This window comes from Tursiops truncatus, chromosome 1, assembly GCF_011762595.2.
Source record: "Tursiops truncatus isolate mTurTru1 chromosome 1, mTurTru1.mat.Y, whole genome shotgun sequence".
Classification (NCBI taxonomy): domain Eukaryota; kingdom Metazoa; phylum Chordata; class Mammalia; order Artiodactyla; family Delphinidae; genus Tursiops; species Tursiops truncatus.
Window position 1 is genome coordinate 79,686,167 of NC_047034.1, and position 24,676 is coordinate 79,710,842.

Sequence of the window (24,676 nt, forward strand, 5' to 3'; positions counted from 1 at the left end):
TCATAAAGCTTTGAAGTTTATATTCTCCTATTCTTCTTAGTTCAATATTTATAATAGCTTTGAAAGACTGAGAATGTAATGCCCATTTTATCTATGAAGCCACTGCAGCTCAGAGAAGTTAAGTAACTTAAGGAAATGAGTCTTCAACCCAGACCTTACTCCAAATCCCATGTCTCTTTCAGTAGACTAGGTTTTCTAATATTGTGCTCAATGAAAATCCTGGGTCTTGAGATGTTAATTAAATGTCTTGTGAAAAGGATTGCTGTGACTGAATGTTTGTGTCCCCCCCGGACCCCAAATTCCTATGCTGAAACCTAATCCCTAATTTGATGGTGTCTGGAGGCAGGGTCTTTGGAAGGTGATTAGGTCATGAAGGTAGAGCCTTCATGAATGGAATTAAGACCCTTATACAAGAGACTTCTGAGAGGTCCCCTCCCACTTCCACCCAGTAGAAGCAAGAAAATAACCAAAGATGGCCATCTATGAATGAGGAAGCTGAACCCTCACCAGACACTAAATCTGTGGGTAACTTGATCTTGGACTTCGCATGTTCCAGACCTGTGAGAAATAAATATCTGTTGTTTATAAGCCCCCTAGTCTGTGGTATTTTTGTCACAGCAACCCAAATAGACTAAGACAAGGATCCTTCTTGGAAAAACACTTTATAGACTCAGTTTAACTTTACTTAACAACATTTCCCAAACTTGTTTGGCTATGAAGGTTTTTGCCAAAAACACTTATTAAATTCTTATAGTCCTAGCATTCCATAGAACAAAATGGTGCACTAGTTATTACAGACTTGTTCTTAATTAGAGCTTACGGTCATAATGATCAGCATATCCTCCTTCATTTCCTTTTAGAAATTTTTTTCTCATCTCCTTGCCATCAGCTAAGATCAGGTACTCCCGTATTATTTTCATGATGTGCCTCTTTAATCTAGTCTTCTGTTATTCTTTTTTCTTATTGTCTGCCTAAATTTTATTTCACTAAAGCTACCTCCCTCCTTTGTTCTATATCCCGTCCTTTATTTTATGCCCCACGCCCATTTTTGGTTTTCATTAACACACTTTATTTTTTCTGAGATACTGTCTTGCTCTTTTTATGGAAGCTTTGCTACTTAAAAGTGTAGTCTGAGAACCAGCAGTATCAGCATTACTTGGGACTTTGTTGGAAACGCAGAATCTAAGGCCCTACTGCACACATAATCAATCAGAATAAACTTTTAGACAGAATTCCTAGGTAATCCCATGAACATGGAGGACTGAGGAAACCCTGCTTTATCATAGTATTTAAGCCCTCCCTTGGCTCTTTAATAACTAGGTCCTCAAAGCAATGAAAAGATTAGTTGTGAAGAGTAGGTCCCATGATGAGTGAATTATATATAGATTATTAAACATGCATGTTTACATATACTTCTACAACTACAAATATTATGTCATTTAGCTACTACATATATTTCAAAATTTCCCATAGAAGTCATGATAAAGTCTAAGCTCCACAGCATAAAAGACCCTCATGATCTATTCCTACTTAGCCTGTCAGCCTCATCTTTACCATCTTTCCCCCAGATTCCACCATTATTTATGTTCCAGCCATACTGAATGACTGGAATTTGTTAAACAGTCTGTGTTTTTTCTCTTGTCTTTGGTACTTTGTTCATTCAGCCCTCTCTGTCTGGTATGCTTTGCCTTTCCTCTTCACCTGGCCTATGCCTACTTGTCTTTTAAGGTCCCATCATAGGTGGCAATGCCTCTGAATATCATTATCTGATCCCTACACACCCTTTAGATTCATTTATTTCCTCAATAAGTACTGATTACATGCCAATCAGGTACCAGCTACCTCTATTATAGCACTCAACATGATGTGTTACAATTGTTTGACTTATTGTCCTTACTAGATCAGGAATTCTTTGAGGACAGAACTATCTTCATTCATCCAATAAATATTTGTTAAGTACCTCAACTACATGTTTTATAAATGGTGTCACATACTGAGATGTATACATGAAAGTCCTTCATTAAAAGGATAAGGGAGAGGGACTGATTGATATCCTCACTGTACCCTCTATGGGATATGAGAGACTTCATCCTAGTCTTTTTCAGAACAGCTTCAATTCAAAATTTTCACTCCTATATCCTCCAAAGTTTCCTAATTTTTAGTTAAAAAGTATAGCCACCATAATAATCAAACGCAGTATTCTCATCTTGAAAAATTAGACAAAGACTTAAATCTGGGTATGTTGTGTTACAGGAAAGATTATACATGACAGGAGGGACACAGGCTATAGCAAAAAGGAATATGGCTCTGGGGCTAGACTTTCCTGGTACAAATCACCATTGTAATGCTAACCTGTTTGACCTTAGCCAACTTACTTCAACTTGCTAAGACTCAATGTGCTCATCTATAAAGTGAGAATAATAACAGTACCTCTAACTTATAGAATTATTGAGGGATTAAATGAAAAAATGCACACAGCACTTAGGGCAGGGACTGGAATAAAATAAATGTTCAATAAATGTTTATTACTGTTGCTATTTATGCATGGCGTTTATATTTGCACTAAGTTTACAAAGCAACGTTATACCACCACAAAAAGGTATTGCTGCTGGTAGAAAACTTGGGGCTCCTTGCCATATATTGGAGACAACAGTTTATCCTCTTTCGTTCTCCAAGAAAAAAAACAAAAGGAAACAAGAGTCTTTAATAGTTGTAGTCCACTCAGTTTACCCAAAGACTCCCCAGACCAGCTGAAACAAATTGAAGGCAGCCAACTGCAAGGCTGTAAACAAACTACCATTACTGCACAAACCATAGGAAATTCCAAAAAATTGTGAGAAAGTACATTCGACACTCATTCAACACTCAAGTCCTTGGCTTGGGACAAGAACAAAAATGTTCTCAAGGACAGTAGAGACCTTTTCCATTGTTCAACTCAGTATTCCACTTAGGACTTAATGACAGAAGGCATTGCAGTTGTAATTATTCTCCTCTGGGTCCCACCTGGGCCACCCTCCAGCAGATTCTCTGCAGCCCTGCCCAAGCCCTGTAGAAGAGAAAAGGCACAAAGGGGGATGTTTGTGGCCAGACTGTCTCCAATTAGTCAGAATGAGAACAATGATTGGCTTTTCCTCTGGGCCAGCCTGGAAAAAAATCCTACACAGTTGGGTGGAATGGGAAAGAAATTTTTGGCCAATGGATCAAATTCCAACAATCTTCAGGAATCTATATTGACTATGACCCATTTTACCGAAGCAGTCAGAGCCCCAGAAACTCAGAGGTACGTGACAATGATGCTAGAAAGGATAGTGTGGCTACTAAACCATGGCTATCAAAGACTACAGCACTTAAAATTCACCTGTGTGACTAACAAACGTAAGGTAGATAGCTAGTGGGAAGCAGCCGCATGGCACAGGGATATCGGCTCGGTGTTTTGTGACCGCCTGGAGGGGTGGGATAGGGAGGGTGGGAGGGAGGGAGATGCAAGAGGGAGGAGATATGGGAACATGTGTATGTGTATAGCTGATTCACTTTGTTATGGAGCAGAAACTAACACACCATTGTAAAGCAATTATACCCCACTAAAGATGTTAAAAAAAAAAATTCACCAGTGTGCTTGTTTTAAAACGGCAAGTTCCCATCCCTGGTAAACTGAGTCAGTAGGCCTGGGACACGGCCCAAGGATCTGAAATTTTGACAATTATCCCTCCTCTCTCAGAATAATTCTGTTCCAGGTGATCTACACAACAAAGTTTAAGGGGGTAAAAAATTGCCCAGAATGGATTCTGGGGACTGGCTGCTAAACAGTCTGACGCCCAGGTCAGATGAAGCTGACATTCCACATCATATATAATAAAATTATGCTAAGACAGTTATGACTGATAGTTAGCATTGGGTTTAAGAAATAATGACCAAAATTAAAGTCAAACATCAGATTCAAATTCTAGCTCCTGTACCTCAGGACTGGAAACATAATTTTCTAAGACTCCTGATCCTCCTAATACGGTGAGGAAAAACATGGTGGTTGTTTTGAGTAAGTGAGGCACTGTATATAAATATGCTTGTAAATTGTAAAGTGCTCAACAAATATTTGTTGTGGTGATTAATATGACTCTGAGAACTAAATGCATTTTCTAAAAATTTATTTATTTTTGGCTGCGTTGGGTCTTTGTTGCTGCACACAGGCTTTCTCTAGTTGCGGCGAGTGGGGGCTACTCTTCGTTGCAGTGCACGGGCTTCTCATTGAGGTGGCTTCTCTTCTTGCAGAGAATGGGCTCTAGACGCATGGGCTTTAGTAGTGTGGCATGTGGGCTCAGTAGGTGTGGCTCGCGGGCTCTAGAGTGCAGGCTCAGTAGCTGTGGCGCATGGGCTTAGTTGCTCCGTGGCATGCGGGGTCTTCCCAGACCAGGGCTTGAACCCATGTCCCCTGCATTGGCAGGCGGATTCTTAACCACTGCACCAGCAGGGACACCCCAGAACTAAATGCATTTAACAGTGGGATTCTAACAGTTCTAAGAACTAAGCCATAGAAACATTTGACTAATAGAGAGAGATTTTAAAGCCACTAATAAATAGATTTTAAAGCAAGTGAGGGGCTATTTAGGGTCTCCAAATCTCAGTATATAGGAGTATATATTACTAATATGTACATATATATTTATGCATATGCACATAAGTATACAGACATACATATGCAGCATATATGACAGGTGGTTCAAGGCCCCAGCTCCTTCAATGACCTTGGCTCACTCATTATTTTCTCAAGTCCTTAAACTTCAGTGAGCACAGTCCAATGAAAAACTCCTGTGACAACTTTTCCACTTTGTTTTATAAACCTATCCACTCACTAGTCACTGCTTTAATTCTTTTAAACTGTGGAGAATTTTCTAGCCAGCTCTAAGTCTAGAGGAACATCTGAGTTATTGGGTCTGGCTCAACCCAGAACGCTGTAGGCTCCTGGGAAAATACCTCGGCACCCAGCACTAAGACTGGGCTCCACAGGAGCTCCTTCTCTGGGCCTTGATACTTGAGCAAATCCAGACAACATTTGGCTATAGCTTATGTGAGAGAGAAGGAAAAATGGGGATAAAAACTGGGGGCAAAGAAGGAAATAACGTAAAGAAAAGAATTGAGAAAGAAGAGTCCCCAAGAAACTCTAGCCAAATACATTTAATAATTTTTACATCTGGTGGGGAAATAGCCAGGAAAGAACCCCTATGTAGGTGGTGGGTCCTGAGGGAATGTCAAGTTGATGAAGCTATCGTTCACATGCTCCAGGTTTGGCTTCCCTCACCCACCCCCGCTCTCACAAGCTGTTCCTTAGATTAGCAAAGGGTCTCCTCTCTGCAAATGTACCTTTAAATATCTAGATCCTCTGTAGCCCCGACGCCTCAGCCTTCAGGAGAACAGGGGGCTTAAGTCAAATGTCTGCTCAGGGGAAGAAATTCAGAGGAAATGGATACTTAACCTCCACTGTACCCAGTATATCACACCTTCCTCACAGCCCAGAGGAGGCCCCAAAGAGTAAGGTATGTTGAGTGCTTCCAAGCCAGAGTGCTGGCGATGCTGGAAGTTGGTGACCATACTGTGCATAGACACACAGAGGAGAAAGCTGGTGGGTTGTAAAGGGAAGTCCAGGGTGGCTTTCACTTTTATTAGTTGTGTGCCCTAAAGCAATTTGCTTTAACCTCTCTCCACCCAGTTTCTTGATCTATCTAGTAAAATGGACAGTATCTGCTCCTACTCTAACAGCATAGGATTGCTGAGAAAATTAAAGTCAAAATTCAGTATGAAACGGCATTTGGCCATGAACTCATGATGTGTTCTCTTCCTCATTCTTACAAAGAATCAAAGAACACATAGAACAAAATAAAAATTTAATGACAACATTGAAAAGTAGAACTGATCATTAGCTATCCCTCCCTATTCGTCTCTATCAGTATTCTAGTGCAGCATCAGCTACTGCTGGACAACTGGAACAGAAAACATAGTTGATTTCCTGGCTTCTGCTATTGGTCCCCAATAGATCATTTTCTATAGAAAGTAAATAAGATTTCTAAACAATTTATTATGAAATATGTCATGCACACAAAAGAGTATATATAATGTGTATGTAGAGTTTAAGAATAATAAGCAAACATCCAGTTTACTAGATTTTCACCAATACCTACAGCTTCCTGTGGGTCCCTTTCTGACTATATTCCCGTCCCTTCTCCTGAAAGCCAATCACAATGCTATATTTTGTTTTATTATTTCCTTACTTTTCTTTATATCATTACCACAAAGGTATGTGTCCTCAAATAATAAACTGATTAGTTTTGCCTCTTAAATTTCATTTAATGTAATCATCCTAAGTCCTCTTTTGTTACTTGCTTTTTACTGTTCAATGTTATGTTCCTGAGATTCATGCATATTTGATGCATATAGCCCTTTAAATTTCACCATTGTATAATATTCCATTGCATGGATAAATATAATTTATCTTTTCTTCTATTCATATACATATGGGTTATTTCCAGTATTTTACTATTATAAGCAATACTGCTATGGATTTGCTTGTACATGTTCTCTGGTACACATTTCAGAGTTTTTCAAGGACTGTCTCCAGGAGTGGAACTGCTGGTCAGGGGGTACACACACATCTTCAACCTTATCAGATAATGCAAAAGTGTCTACCAATGGAGGGATTATACCAATTTATGATTTCACTAATAGTGTATGAGTTCCTTTTGCTTCATATCCATACCAGCAATTAGAATTGTCAGATTTAATAGTTCTAGCTAATCTGTTAGTTTTAATTTGGATTTCCCGATTATTAGTGAGGTTGTATACATTCAGATATGATTAGTGGTCATTCATATATCTTCTTTTATGAATTACCTGCTTATGTCTTTTGTCTGTTTTTATTTTGGGTTGTTTGTATATTTTATTATTTATTCTGAATGCTAATCCTTTTTCAGTTACATGTTACAAATATCTCTGGTGGGTCTGCAGCTTATCTTTTCATTTTATTTATGGCATTTTTTTTTACATCTTTATTGGAGTATAATTGCTTTACAATGGTGTGTTAGTTTCTGCTTGTTTTGATGAAAATAGTTCTAATTTTAGTGTAAAGTTTATCAGATATTTTCCTTTATTGTTTGCATATTTTGAGCCTTGTACAATAAATCTTTCTGTATCCCAAAGTCATAAAGAATTCTACTGGAGTGATTTAAAAAATTTTTAAGTTTTGCCTCCCAAAACTTAAACTCTGGGTATTTTTTTTTTGCGGTACGTGGGCCTCTCACTGTTGTGGCCTCTCCCGTGGCAGAGCACAGGCTCCGGCCGCGTAGGCTCAGCGGCCATCGCTCGTGGGCCCAGCCGCTCCGTGACATGTGGGATCCTCCCGGACCGGGGCACGAACCCGCGTCCCCTGCATCGGCAGGCGGACTCTCAACCACTGCGCCACCAGGGAAGCCCTACTCTGGGTATTTTTAAAACATTTTTTTTTTTATTGCAAAGTGTACTCATATACAGAAGAGGGCGTAAACTGTAAACATACAGCTTAATTATCACAGAGTGATCATCTGTGTACACCACCCAGGTTAAGAAATAGAAGGTATGCCAGTCCTCCAGAGTTGCCCCCATAGCTCTTCCAATTACTATTCCCTGCCTATCCCACCAAGTATAACTACTATTTTGACTTCTAATCCTGTAGTTTGGTCTTGCCTGTTTTCAAGGTTCATATAATGGAAACTTGTGAAAGTTCTTGGTGAAAATGAAAAATGTGTCTTTTGTTTTTACTTAAAACCTAAAGGAACTTTTGGCCAACCCAATATGCTGCATATATCTTCTCCCCATCTGTGGCTTGCCTTTTCATTCTCTTAATGCTGTGTTTTGATTATCAGACGTTCTTAAATTTAACATTATCCAGTTTATCAATATTTTCCTATACAGTTGGTACTCCTACATTATTTTCTAGTTTTTTTTATTTTTCATGTTTAGATTTATAATCCACATAAAACTGATTTTTGTGTAAGAGAGGAGTTACTTTTTTCTGTAATCTGGCTACATAATTGACCAAGCACCATTTTTTGAAAAGATAATCATTTTTCACTTATTTACAAAACAGAAATAGAGTTACAGATGTAGAAAACAAACTTATGGCTACCAGGGGGTAAGGGGAGTAGGGACAAAATGGGATTTGGGGAATGACATATACACACTACTATATATAAAACAGATAACTAATAAGGACCTACTCTATAGCACAGGGAACTCTACTCAATACTCTGTAATAACTTATATAGGGAAAGAATCTAAATAAAAAGTTGATATATGTATAACTGATTCACTTTACTGTACAACAGAAACTAATACAACATTGTAAATCAACTATACTCCAATAAAAATTTAAAAAAAAAGAAAAGGTTATTATTTTTCATGTACAGAGTACCTATAAATGTATGGCTCTCTTTCTTGGCTCTCTATTCTATTTCACTGGTTTATTCATCTCTCTCTGTATCAAAGCCATGTGTTTTTAATTACTCTAGGTTTATAATTTGTCTTTTTACCTGTAGGGCAAATCTACTGCACCCTCTTGTTCAAATGTGTCTTTACCATTCTTGGCTGTTTGCTATACCATGTGAATTATAGAATCAGTTTGCTAAGTTCCATAAAAACACTGTTGGGATTTTCATCAAATTGCCACTAAATTTGACAAGAATTAACTTCTTACAAGTTATCCCCTCCATGAATTTAGTATATTTCTCTCTCTCTCTCTCTCTCTCTCTCTCTATATATATATATATAGTAAATATGAATCTTCTTTAATAACTTTCAATATAATTTTTTCCATATAGGATTTGCACACCTAACAAAAGTACCTTATATTTGCTGTTGTTGTTTTAAAGGGTATACCATATAGAAATGCAAATAACTTTATCTTATATTTGACACTCGTTTTTTTCTCCTAACATATTTAGGTTATATTTTGTTTTCTATATAAACAGTTATATTATCTGCTACCACTAACACTTTTTTGTCTTTTTCCCCCCACTTCTTATGTTTTCATTCTTTTTCTTACATTTTTTTCTGTATCTGTGGAAAAGAATCATATAATTTTTCTTGCTTATCTTGAGGTGGATTAATCAATAGATTTTTTTTTCCCAGTTCTGAACTAAACTGAATTCTGGAATATTCACTACTCAATCATAGTGTATCTTTTTCCATGAACTGCTAAGTTCAGTTGCTTATATTTCATTTAGGATTTTGTCATACATGTTCATGAGTGATTTTGACCTGTACTATTTCTCATTTTTTAAACTGTTCTTGTCTGGTTTTGATACCACAATTATACTAGACCATAATGGTTTCCCTTTTTTCCTCCCTATGTCCTAGAAGATGTTTTGTAGTGTTTGTATTTTCTAATCCATGGATATTTGGTAAAAGTTACCTACAAAATTTGGGCCTGTTATTTTCATCATAGGATGTTTTTAACAATAGTACTTAATTTCTTCAATGGTTATAGAACTATTCAGTTTTTCTCTTTCTTACTGAATACAGTTAATACTTTATATTTCTTCTAGGAATTAAATATTTCATAAGTTTTCAAATGTGTTAAAGTTAATCATAATTTTGTTTTACCTTTCCATCCCTGCTACAACTTAAGTTAGAGCATACTCTTTCAAAGTCTGATATTTGTGCCTTCTCATTTTATCCCTGATTTTAACAAGATTATTTCTTTCCTTTTACTTGACAAGTGTATTCTCTTGCTATTTTTTTCTCACTTAAGTTGTATGTATGGTACATCAATTTTCTGGCTTTCTTCTCTTCCAATATAAGTAGGCAAATCTATAAATTATCTTTTAAGCACTGCCTGAGCTATATCCCACACATTTTTACATATGCTGCTTTTCTCAGTGTACAGTTATAAGAATTTCCGGTATGATTTCTTTTTGATTTATTAGGGGATCTAGAAGTGTGTTTTAAAAATTCTAATCTGAAAACAACCTAAAGGTCCTCCCACTGAGAAATTTAAAAATAAATGAAAAAAATAAATTTTAAATCAAATTTTAAAACTATTTTCAAATATATAACATAATACACACAAAAAATCAGCTGTATTTCTTCCTACTCATTAACGATGAACAACCTGAAAAGGAAATTAAGAAAATAATTCCATTTACAATAGCATCAAAAAAGAATAAAATACTTTGGAATAAGTTTAACTCAGGAGATGACGTATACATTGAAAACTACGAAACACTGCTGAAAGAAATTAAAGACAACACAAATAAATGGAAAAATATCTGTGTTCATGGGATTGGAAGACTTAATATTCTTAAAATGTTAATACTACACAAAGCAATCCACAGAGTTAATGTAATCACTCTCAAAATCCCAGCTGCATTTTTAGTAAAAAAAAAAAAGAAGAAAAAATCATCCTAAAATTCACTTGGAATCTCAAGGGACCTGTATATCCAGAAGATTCTTGAAAAAGAACAGTCAGAAGTCTCACACTTCCCAATTTTAAAACATATCATAAAACTATAATAATCAAAACAGTGTAATACTGGCATAAAGACAAACATATAGACAAGTGGAATAGATCAGAGAGCCCAGAAATAAATTCTTGTATATATGGTCAAATGATTCTTGACAAGGGTGTCAGGACCATTCAGTGGGGAAAGGACAATCTCTTCAAAATCTGTTTTGGGAAAATAAATACCCACATGCAAAATTATGAAGTTGGATCCTTATCTTACACCATATACAAAAATGGATCCAAGACCTAAGAGCTAAAACTATAAAACTCAGATGAAAACATACGGGAAAAGCTGTATGACACTGAATTTGGCAATGATTTATTGGGTATGATACCTAAAGCACAGATAACAAAAGTAAAAATAGATAAATTAGACTACATTGAAATGAAAATCTTGTATGCAACATGCACAATTGTGCAATGACACAATCAACAGAGTGAAAATGCAACCAACAGAATGGGAAAGAATATTTGCAAACTATACATATATAGGGTTAGGGTTTGCTAACTATATATATATATATATATATCCCAGAACACATTAAAAACCACCTACGACTCAACAACAACCAAAATATACCCTATTTAAAACATGTACAAAGGACTTAAATAGACATTTCACCAAAGAAGATACACAAATGGCCAACAGGCACATGAAAATATGTTCCACATCACTAACCATTAGAGAGATGCAAATGAAAACCAAAATGCAATATCACCTTACATCCATCAGGATAGCTACTACAAAAACAAAAACAAAAAAACAGAAAATAGCCAGTAAGGATGTGGAGAAATTGGAACCTTTGTGCCCTGTTGGTAGGAATGTAAAATGCTGCAGCTGCTACGGAAAATATATGGCAGTTCCTCAAAAAATTAAAAATAAAATTACCATGTTACCCCGCAATTTCATTTCTTAGTATACATCCAAAATAATTGAAAGTGGTATCCCTGAGAGTTGTTTGTACACTTCTGTTTATAGCAGCATTATTCATAAAGCCAAGAAGTGGAAGAAACCCAAGTATCCATGGACAGATGAACGAATGAACAATGTGGTACATACATGCAATGGAATATTAAAAAGGAAGGAAATTCTGACATGTGCTACAACATGTATGAACTTTGAGGATATTATACTAAGTGAAAAAAGCCAGTCACAAAATAACAAACATTGATTCTACTTATAGAAAGTATCTGAAGTAGTCAAATTAATAAAAACAGAAAGTAAAATGGTGGTTTCCAGGAGCTCTGGGGAAGGAGAAATGGGTAGTTGTTTAATTGGTATAGTTTGTTTTGCATGATAAAAAAGTTCAGGAGATTGGCTGCACAGCAATGTGAATATACTTAGCACAGAACTGTACACTCAAAAGTGGTAAGATGGAATATTTTATGTATCTTACTGCAATTTAAAAACCTAAAATTGTTCTCTAACTTAAAATTTTTATGGCTATGGTTAAGCTAATAAAATGTGTGATGGGCCCAAATGTAAAACAAAACAAAAACTAGAACTGAGATATCATTTCTCACCTATAATATTGTGAAAAATGAAAAAAGCATGATAAAACATTCTGCCTGCAGGGCTTTGGGGAAACAGGCATAGTCATACATTGTTGACAGGAATCCAAATTGGCATAAACCTTTTTGGTGGGAAATCTACAAATAAATAACACAACTAGATATGTATTTACCTTTTGACTAAACCTCACCTCTAGAAATTTACCTTAAAGTGCCCCCATCAACAATATGAAAATAAAGGTGAATATTACAGCTTTGTTTGTAATTGCAAAATGTTGGATACTCTAAATCCCCAAATATAGGTGAGTAGAATAAACTATGGCATATCTGCATATTATATATTATAATTTATACATCCAATGTTTTACTCATATATACATGTGCATGTATATTCTCCTAGGTGTAAGATTTAAGATTCCAGGGGCTAGTATATGGACATTTCACTGGTTTATTTTTTTCTATTTGTTGTCATGTCAGTGTCCAAATTTTCACTGCTATCAGTACTATACAGATGTGCTAGTCTTACTAGTACTAAGTATTATAACAATAGTTTGAAAAATCTAGTTTCATATATAAAATGACACCATTATGTTGCTTTAATTTCCACTGCTTTAATGTAAAGGATAAGCAATCTTTATATTTATTTACTATTTGTTGCTCATCTGTGGATTTTCCAAACTCTAAAGAGTCATCAAAAAATATGACTTCAACAAGTCACTCACCTATCTCTCATCAAAATGATCACTTTAGAAGAATTATTGATTATATTATTATTAATGAATAATGGCATAGCCAGCATATTTGATACCTTGAGTGGATCCTTTTTTGACACTCCCTCCTCTATATGACAAGTTTTTCAGTAATAGTCATTAAATAAAATAAACAATAATGGTCAAAAAAGCAAGAGAGATATTGTTCAGATATCTCCCAGACCTTAGAATTTAATATCTACCAGGTTTAAAGCCTGTTACAAGATTGGATGTTTATTTTTTTTGTTCCAATATCCAGAGTCTACAACCAAAAATAATTATTTCAATTTGGAAAAAACTGGCATTTTTCTTTTCAGTGTTTGGTAAGGATTTATAAAATCATGAAGCTGTCAAGTGTTGACTGCTTCCTTTGCTCTTTTGTCCTTTTCTTTGAACTGCAGAGAAAGGTTCATGTTTATTCTGAAAAGATTCACTTCCTTCCTTAACTGAATTAATTCTCTTCATCTGGAAACAGTATTGACCAAGCAGAAATATCAAAACAGATTAATCAAAATAGATTAATCATTTACTGTCTCTTCATCATCAAAGTCTTGGCTTTACTAGTGCCATTTTCTTCTCCATTAAAAATAAAATCCTGTCCATGTTGACACTTACTAACATTTCCTTTCTCTTCCTCATTGTCAATGCTTATAGAAAATGATTCATTGTTGTCTTTCATCCCTGTGTCATCTGAATCTTGTGTTGTTTCTAGTATCCATGCTTTGAATGTGCCACCTTGCACTCTTCACAATTTTCATAAAGTCTATGCAATGTTGAAGGCATTACATATTTCAAAATAGATCCAGACATTGCTGAAATTGCCTCCTTTGCTTTTTAATTTTTTTCATTGTTGAGTTCCACTGGGTTGTTGCCCTTTCATGTTGGTATGGGTTTTGACTTCAAATTACTTTATAAAATTCAGAAAAAATTATTAAGCAGTTGCTGTTTTAGAACAATGTTCCAAATGACTGAAAGGTGCTTCAAATTCCTGTAGGCCAAAAGTGTAGAACTGAATAGCTTTTATATCAACCCGGCAGTTTTAACTTTGATGCTTTTTATCAAAATCTTATGTAAAATATTTTATGGAAATAATTGTCTAATAATTAACAAGTGAAATTTAATACAACCAAAATATCGGCAAACGAGTCAATTTATACAATGACTAAATTGTACCACTAGAGTAATATTTTATTTTCTTGATTTGTTCCTCAGCTTAAAACCAAATAGTTAACAATTTAAAGGGGAACATATTTCAATTTTTAAAATGTTTTCCAAGATCATTAAAAAAATTAACATATGAACTAAAGTTTGTACTTTGGAAAGAAAAATATCACACCTCACAGTTTTCAATCTGTTCCACTATTTAAATTTTAAACAAATAATAACTCCATGTGGTCGTACAGAACGACAAAATTGAAGTAATTATATTCTGTTTCTTCATTTTTACAATCACAAGGCTATTATTGCTTATTTCAAATCTACAGTTTAAATGTAGGAATGTATTGCACTACAAGGACTGTAGATGAAACTGTAGACAAAGTACACTCAAATTATTCAAATTTTATTAAGTTATGCTTGGAATGAATGCATATACCTGAGTCTGACTGTGTTGAAATAAACCCACACACCTGTGGTCAATTAATCTAGGACAAAGGAGGCAAGAATATAGAATGGAGAAAAGACAGTCTTTTCAGTAAGTGGTACTGCGAAAGCTGGACAGCTACATGTAAAAGAATGAAATTAGAACATTCTCTAACATCATATACAAAAATAAACTTAAAATGGGTTAAAGACCTAAATGTAACACTGGATAGTATAAAACTCTAAGAGGTAAACATAGGCAGAACACACTGACATAAATCGCAGCAATATCTTTTTGGATCCACCTCCTAGAGTAATGAAAATAAAAACAAAAATAAACAAATGGGACCTAATGAAACTTAAAAGCTTTTGCACAGCAAAGGAAACCATAAACAAAATGAAAAGACAACCCACAGAATGGGAGAAAATATTTGCCAATGATGCAACAGACACGGGATTAATATCCAAAATATACAAACAGCTCACGCAGCTCAATAGCAAAAAAACAAACAACCCAATACAAAAAATGGGCAGAAGATCTAAATAGGTATTTCTCCAAAGAAGACATACAGATGGCCAATGGGCATAGGAAAAGATGCTCAACATCACTAATTATTAGAGAAATGCAAATCAAAACTACAATGAGGTATCACCTCACACCAGTCAGAATGGTCATCATCAAAATGTCTACAAACAATAAATGCTGGAGAGGGTGAAGCCAAAAATGGAACCCTCCTACACTGTTGGTGAGGATGTAAATTGGTACCACCACTATGGAGAACAGTATCGAGGTTCTTTAAAAAACTAAAAATAGAGCTACCATATGATTCAGCAATCCCACTCCTGGGCATATATCTGGAGAAAACCATACTTCAAAAAAATACATGCACCCCAATATTCACTGCAGCACTATTTACAATAGTCAAGACATGGAAGCAACCTAAATGTCCACTGACAGATGAATGGATAAAGAATACACTGTACATATATACAATGGAATATTACTCAGCCATAAAAAGGAATGAAATAATGTCATCTGCAGCAACATGGATGGATCTAGAGATTATCATACTAAATCAAAGACAAATATCATATGATATCATTTACATGTGGAATCTAAAAAAATGATACAAATGAACTTATTTGACAAAACAGAAGCAGACTCACAAACTTAGAAAACAAACTTAGGGTTACCAAAGGGGAAAGGTGGGGGGAGGGAATAAATTAAGAGGCTGGGATTAACATATACAGACTACTATATATAAAATAAACAATCAGCAAGGATCTATACTCAATACTCTATAATAACCTATATGGGAAACGAATCTGAAAAAGGATAGATATCTGTATACATGTAACTAAATCACTTTGCTGTACACTTGAAACTAACACAACATTGTAAATCAAATATACTCCAATATAAAATTTAAAAAATAAATTAAAAAGAGGGATTATTATCCCTGTTTTATAGGATAGCTTAGAGGATCTCAGGTAATATTTTTAAAAGAGAACATAACAATAACAAATACTTAAGCAGAACTCCTAGGATTTAAACCTAGGAGGCTCCAGATAGTATATACCCTCACAGGAAACATACTATGTTACTGAGCAAAAGATGGCACTCAATTTGATGGTTGCTATTAATATTTTTACAATGTCTACCTACTGAATTTATCATGGATGCATTTATTTTACTAAAAAGATTTTTAGCTCTTTGAGAAAAAGGACACTGTCTTTTTTTCCTTCTATAGTATGTGTTTGCACAGGAGGCACTTTACATGTGCTGAATAAGTGAATAAATGATTAAATCTGTTACAGAGAGATTATTTACCTCATCTTTTTTTTAACATCTTTATTGGAGTATAATTGCTTTACAATGGTGTGTTAGTTTCTGCTTTATAACAAAGTGAATCAGTTATACATATACATATGTTCCCATATCTCTTCCGTCTTGCGTCTCCCTCCCTCCCACCCTCCCTATCCCACCCCTCTAGGTGGTCACAAAGCACCAAGCTGATCTCCCTGTGCTATGCGGCTGCTTCCCACTAGCTATCCATTCCACGCCTGGTAGTGTATATATGTCCATGCCACCCTCCCGCCCTGTCACAGCTTACCCCTCCCCCTCCCCACATCCCCAAGTTCATTCCCCAGCAGGTCCACGTCTCCATTCCTGTCCTACCCCCAGGTTCTGCATGACATTTTTTTCTTTTTTTTTTCCTTAAATTCCATATATATGTGTTAGCATACGGTATTTGTCTTTCTCTTTCTGACTTACTTCAGTCTGTATGACAGACTCTAGGTCTATCCACCTCATTACAAATAGCTCAATTTCGTTTCTTTTTATGGCTGAGTAATATTCCATTGTATATATGTGCCACATCTTCTTTATCCATTCATCCGATGATGGGCACTTAGGTTGTTTCCATCTCCGGGCTATTGTAAATAGGGCTGCAATGAGCATTGTGGTACATGACTCTTTTTGAATTATGGTTTTCTCAGGGTATATGCCCAGTAGTGGGATTGCTGGGTCATTTACCTGATCTTAAAATCACTATGTTTTACCTCTCACCCACATCCTTCTTGGAAAAAAATCTGAATATCCATACAGTGCCTGATTCTAGTTCAAATACAAATTCCCCCAAGAAACTGAACTTCAGTATTGTTATTGACTGTACACTCTTGGAGATATGATTCTTAAGCACTATACCAGGTTTCACATTCCCTGGTGCCTTTCTCATCAGAGTCTGTGTTTAGTAGCTTCCTGTGGCTGCTGAGGAGAAGTTGAAACCCCAATCCTGATCACAACAAGTAGAGATTCAGAGGGAAAATAAGGTTCTGACACCCACAACAAATTCAAGACTCTGGATGTGACTGAAGCATAAACTGCTGAGCCAACAAACAATATGTGCAGTAAGAACTTGTTGCAAGCTGACTGTTGAAGATTTTTTTTCTCACATTCAGGAACATCTAGGGCTGGCTGACTATGGCCTAATTGGACCAGCAGTGTGAAAGGATTTCTGTGTAATATTTAGGATTTTCAGTGACTTAGGCATTGAGGCTGGATATTTTGTTTCTTAAAAAAGTTTCCTTTACCTTAACATACCTGTCCCACTAATCCTGTCATCTCTGCTTTTCACCCAGAAAAATCTCTCAGTTCTGGACATCATCAGGCTATGTCTCACTCACTAAAGACAAACTTCCTTCTGTCTTTATTTGGGGATATCCTTTTGCTGCCTACTGGGACCAAACTATAAATTCAGGGCCACAGGCCCAATCCTTTAAATGGGAAGTTAGAATAGTAAGAATCCTGTTTCTTCTCTTAGTCGTGGAATGGAAACAAGCTCCATAGTTACTTTGTCAACTTTTGCTCCAAGAGCCAGCACAGTTTTCCACACTGTGCATTATATAAATGTATCAAACATATTTTCTAAAATTGTGGTGTATTATCAGGCAGCTACCTATATTTTCATGAAAATACCTATAACAATATGTTTTTTGCCTTTCAAGATTTAAATACCATTTTCAAATAATAAAATACAAAGATCTTGAGTATTACAGGTATAAGAAAGTTTTTTCTTTTATATATGTATATATTTTAATCAACTTTATTGAGGTATACTTAACATAAAATACAATTCAACAATTTTAAATGTACATTTCAATGATTTTTGACAAGCGTGTATAATAATCTAACCATCACAACAATCATGAAACAGAATATTTCCACTACCTCAAAGAGTTCTGTCATGCCCTTTTGCACTTAAACCCCTCCCTGTCAATCCTGGCATCTGAAAACCACTAATATATTTTGTGACACTATATTTTTGCCTTTTGTAGAAATACATATAAATGGAATCATATGGGTCATCTTTTGTATCTGACTTATTTCACTTAGTATAATGATTTTGGTATTTATCCACAATGTTTTTTGTATCAATAGTGCACTACTTGGGACTCTCCTGTGTGTGTATGAATATTTGTTTATCCATCAAGTAGGTAATAGACATTTGAGTTGTTTCAAAGTTTTGACTGTTACGAATAACACTGCAATGACTACATAAATATAAGCGTTTGTGTGAACATACATTTTTATTTTCTCTTGGGCAAATAACTAAGGGTAAGACTGAAGGTTCATATGGTAGGTGAATGTTTAACTTTTTGAAAAAACATCAAATTGTTTTCCAAAGTGACTGTACCATTCTGTAATCCCTCCAGAAACATACAAGAGTTCACGCTGCTCCACCATATCCTCACAACATTACAACATTTGGTACTGCCTGTCTTGTTAAACTTAATTCATTATAGTGAATGTGCAGTATGTCACAGTGATTTTAATTTGCATTTCCTTAATAATGATAATAAATATCTTTACATGTGCTTATATGCCATTTATATGTCTTCTTTGCTAAGTGTCTATTCAAATCTCTCTTGCCCGTTTTTTAATTGGTTTGCCTTATTTAGCTGTAAGAATTCTTTATATATTCCAGATACAAGCTGCTTATCAGTTTTTTGTTTTGCAAATATTTTCTCCCTCTCTGTGGCCTGCCTTTTCATTTTATTCACAGTATCTTTCGGAGAGCAAAGGTTTTGAATTTTGAAGAAATCCAGCTCATCAATTTTTTTCTTTTATGGTTAGTGCTTTTGTATCCTATTTAAGAAATCTTTACCTTACCAAAGGTCACATAGATTTTTCTCTTATGTTCTCTTCTAGAAGTGTTATAGTTTTAGCTGTTACATTTACATCACTGATCCACTTCTGAGCTAATTATTTTATATATGGTACAAGGTAATGATCTAAGTTCATGTTTCTACATCTGGATATCCAGTTGTTCCAACAATAATCTGGGCAGCACAGGAAATTTCTCTGCCATTCATTGAGCTGGAACCACATCTTCTCCAACGAGATCTGAACTCCAGCCCTGGGGAGTGATTCCCCCCTCAAAGTTTATCCTTACTTAGGAAGTTTCCCTTAGCTCTTAGGGTACTATTTAGCTCCCTGTACATCATATATTTACTCTTCTCTTGTGGCCTAGTATTTCTTTATACTCAACCAAAGCAGTAGACTGAAATCAACCAGGAATTACACCTAATTTTGTTGGACTGTTTTTTTCCCCTTGTGAACTGACCTTTTTACCGTTATGAAATATTCTTCTTTATCTCTAGTAATACTATTTGTCTTTAAGTCCATTTTGTATAATATGAACACAGGCAAGCCATATTCTTTACGTGTATTGGTTGCATGCTACATCTTCAATTGCATTACTTTCAACTGTGTCATCCTTAAAGTGTCTTACTTATAAAAAACATATTTGGTTTACTTTCCAATCCAGTTATCAATATGGTTAGTTTTAGGCTGCCATATTGCTATTTATTTTCTATTTATGACATTTATTGATTGTTATGGTTGTTCCTTTTCTCTCCTTTTCAATCTTTTCTCTCCTTTTCAATATTCTATGGATTGGTGATTTTTTTGGTATTTAGTATCTCCTCTACCAATTTGTTAACTATACCTATTTATTTTTTTAAGTGATTTCACTAGGGTTTTAATCTATCACAATTACTACTAATTAATATCAAATCACTTCGTGTATAATCTAAGATCCTTATAACAGTATGCTATAATTATCCTTCTCTCATTACTTTTACTATTCTTATTATATATTTTACTTCTAAATGTGTTGTAAATCCCACAATACATTGTTATTATTTTTGCTTTAATAAGACAATACTCTTGAGAAATTAGGAAATGAAAAAAATATGTCTTCTATATTTACCCACATATTTTCCATTCTCAGTACTATCTGTAGATCTGAATTTCCATGTTGTATCCTTTTTCTTCACTCTGAGAAGCTTCCATTAATGATTCTAATAGTGCAGGTCGCCTGGAAATGAAATCCCTCCACTGTTTAACCAAAAATGCTTTTATTTCACTCTAATTTTGAGGAATATTTTCACTGGAATTGAAATTCTGGGTTGACTCTTTTTTCCAGTACTTTAAAGATCTCATTCCATTATCTTATAGCTTCCATCATTTCTGATGAGAAGCTATTTGTAAGTCTTTTTGCTCTTCTGTTATATTTTGTCTTTTTCTGTTTGTTCTTAAGATCCTCTCTTTATCATTGGTTTTCAGCAATTTTTTTTTCTTTTGCGGTACGCGGGCCTCTCACTGTTGTGGCCTCTCCCGTTGCGGAGCACAGGCTCTGGATGCACAGGCTCAGCGGCCATGGCTCACGGGCCCAGCTGCTCCGCGGCATGTGGAATCTTCCCAGACCGGGGCACGAACCCGTGTCCCCTGCATCAGCAGGCGGACTCCAACCACTGTGCCACCAGGGAAGCCCTCAGCAATTTTATTATGTATGCCTGTCTGTATGTCTGTTTATGCTGCTTGGGGTTCACTGAGCATCTTTGATCTGTAAGCTTGTATTTTTGACAAATTTGGAAAAAATTCTATTAATTTTTTTAATCTTCTTTTCCTGTGTCAATCTATCTCTCTTTTCCTTCTGGTTCTCTAATTACAGATATGTTTAAGGTATTTAATTATTTCCCACAAGTCACTAAATGCTCTGTTCATTGGTTCTACTTGTCAGCCTTTTTTTTTTTCTGTATACTTTGGTTTGTCTAGTTTCCAATGTGATGTCTTCAAATTCACTAATATTTTCTTCTGCAGTATCTAATGTGATAATATGCCCATTCAGCAAGTCTTTCAGTTTAGATATTATTTTTACAGTTCTAAAATTCCCATTTGGTTCCTTTTGTTAATCCTCATTTCTCTATTGAGATTCCTATTTGTTTCCTATTTATGATCAAAATTTTCCTTTAAATCCATGCACTTATTCATGGTATATATTTAATCTTTGTGTGTTACTTCCAACGATTCCTTTTTTTTTTCTTTTCTTCTTTCTTCTAGAGAGTGCTAGCTTCAACTCTATTTGTGGAAGTCTAAGAAGTGGCCACATCAGACAGGGATAGCTCATCTCCATAAGACATGTACCAAATTTTCTACCAAATTTCCTGGGGTGGAGGGCACCTATATCTCCTACTTTTCTGGGGAAAGGGATGTAAGCTTATATTACCACCCAGACCCTGATGCTCTCTCAGAAAGCTCCTCAGACCTAAACTTTGCTCCATGATAACGAGCTACAGAAACAACCATTAGTATTATTATCCATCATTACACTTGACAAGAATAGGCTCACTCTTGTCAAGTACTTAAAAATTAGATCTGGGGGCTTCCCTGGTGGCGCAGTGGTTGAGAATCTGCCTGCCAATGCAGGGGACACGGGTTCGAGCCCTGGTCTGGGAAGATCCCACATGCCGCAGAGCAACTAGGCCCGTGAGCCACAATTACTGAGCCTGTGTGTCTGGAGCCTGTGCTATGCAACAAGTGAGGCCGCGATAGTGAGAGGCCCGCGCACCGCGATGAACAGTGGCCCCCACTTGCCACAACTAGAGAAAACCCTCGCACAGAAACGAAGACCCAACACAGCCATAAATAAATAAATAATAATAATAAAAATTAGATCTGAAATCCTTCCAATGGCCTTTAAAGAGGGGTATCATTATCCTTATTTCTTAGAAAACTATCTCAGGCTCACAGAAGTTCCAAACATGCATGTCTGTCTTCAAATATCATGCATTTGGCATTAGGCACACTGCCTCTTGTCTCTGGATAGTGTGTCTACGAATGTTCACTGAAGACCCACTATATGGTCCTGATGTAATGCATGATCAGTACCTTTTATAAGCTAGGGTCTCCCTGGATCAGATGTGTAACATTGATTTCTGTTGGACTTGCCAGGTATCTGGTGTAAGCCACTCAATTGTTATATATATTTTTCTGATCCCATTTATGATAATGTCTTCCCTCAATTCCCCTTTCTTATTTATTTAGAAATTATACTGAAAGAAGGGCTTGATTCACAAGGCTCTCCACTTCTACATGGCACCCTTACAATCAGAGAAAAAAAAAACAACTCCCTGAAAGTTTTATATACAATTCTAGAAATAAATGCAGACATCAAGATACCACCTCTAATTTAGGAGAATGAAAGCTACCCAAGATACATTTGGTCTCCGATGTCAACAACTCTTTCCACACACTTCTACACAGCCAAGTAGCCACTTTAATCTAGGTCAGTTATCATATAGTCTTTCTTAACGGAAAAAGAAAATAAGTTCAGTTCCCTAACACATGAAATGCATGTTTCTCTGGAAATATTTCTGCAGAAGAGGGTACTTCTCACCCAGGCCTCCCACAGGGTTAGATTCTTGCATTGTCTTATACTACACATACATGCACCTGATTCAGTCTGATTAGATAAAGCCCAAGTGCCCACTACCCAGAGCTCCAACTCCCCTAGAAAGGCTGTAGAAAGTACACATTTCAAATCATGGTCTTCTTGGCTGAAAGATTTTTAAGAAATCCTTATACACATGAATCAGTGGATGCCTCAACCTTAGCAAGACCTGGAAGGTTTTAGGCCAGAGTCCATTCTGTAAGATTAGCTCTTGCTTTGCAATGAGGTTAGGCCATTAGATATTCCAATGAGTGCCCAACTTGTACATTCCCACTAAAGATTAATTTGGCTGCCTTGCAACATCTGTGTTCTGCTGACTGCTATCTGTTGTCCAGGCTGCGGGGCCAAACTCATCTATCATCACAGACAGGAACTTGGAAGCCACCCCTTGCTGTTGCTTCAACATATCAAAGAATGAGTCAACTCAGGCAGGGAGATTCCTATTGTGGCCTGTCCCAGGTTCTTCCTCTCCTCAAAAGCCCTTCCCAGGTACCCCCACTTGCCTTTTGGGGCTGAATCTTGCGAAGGCACCATCACAGCTGAGTCCTTGAAAGCACAGCAAATGGATCATGCTGAAAGGTGGCTTTACAGAGGCATTAGAGACACCCGGAATCTGGGGATACTCCTGCCATAGTTCCCTACCCAAAATAGCAATTGGTGAAATTTAACCTGAGAACTGTTGTCAAAAACAAGTGTGAGTATTTTAGTTAATGGAAGCCATCCCAACTGTGAGTGTGGGTTCACCCCAAGGCCCAGCGAGGGGTTTGAAGAACCTGGTGTCCTGCGCTTCTGCCCTAAAGCTCTCCTTGCCTGCTGACAGAGTACTGCAGGTGAGCAGGGAACCATTCCAACTGTGTAGTTAAGAGAGTCTCCCAAGGAGCTGAGAGAAACCCATAAGCACTGGCAGTCTTTGGCATCAGAGATCCACACACTAGGCACATGGACCCCAAAAGGGTCTCTGCTTAGGGAGAGATAACTGCTCTGTGTACAATTTGCTTGTGATGCCCAGATTCTCACCGAAAGAAATCTAACCTGCTACCAACTACATATGTCACGGATAGGACCCTTGCCTTAGGTATAGGTCGCTATGAAATATATCCACATGTGTAACACACAGACCAAGTGAAGAAATACAGCTGAATGATACAGGCAGCTTGGAGGGGTAGGAAGTTTCCTGACAATTGAGGTATTCAAGCCAAGGCTGGTAAACCCTAGGATAAGAAAGTCATACAGGGGGTTCAAGCATCAAATGAGTCATTTTTTAGAAGACTGTCTTTGAGGACTCTTCCAACTCTGAGATTCCACAGTCTATGAATTCTCCAATCAATAGCACATACCAAGTAGATATACAGAGACATACACTACCTGCAATGTGAACATCAAACCATTTACAAGTATATACCATACATACACTCAGTCTTCTTGCCTCAGTTAAACAGAGTATATAAACAAGCACAGAAGCCCTTTGCTCACTTTTGCGTAAACGAACTTGCTTGTGTACAAAGGTGTGCACACAGGCTAGGATGACTAAAGAGCTTGGAGAGCCTTAATGTGGTAGTTTGAGTGATTTGGCAGCTTCTAAAACTAAAATATAAAAAGTCACTTTTACAACTCTTTTCCTTCTTTACTTTGTTGAACTGAATAAATGAAGAGGGGCTCCCAAATAAAACAGTCCTTGGAAAAAAATGAGACAAAAATTAGACGAAGACTATGAGAGGTTGGGTAAATGCAGGGCATGGAAGAGCATGCTTTATTTCTCAGAAATATCACTGTACCTGTGAAAACACAGGAGAAAGAAGAGGAGCGGGCCAAGAACAGGAAAGCCTTTCCCCAATTACAACTGACTTTAACACAGGGTAAAGGGTATTGAGTAGCCTTATGGATACAAGCATATAAGCCTTGTCCCAGTTCAGTCTTCTAGTGCATCTGCTTCTGCTAGGCACCAAGTGATTTAATGTCCAGTCCACTCATTTTATTCACTGCTACCTAATGTCTTTAAGTGGACCTCAGGG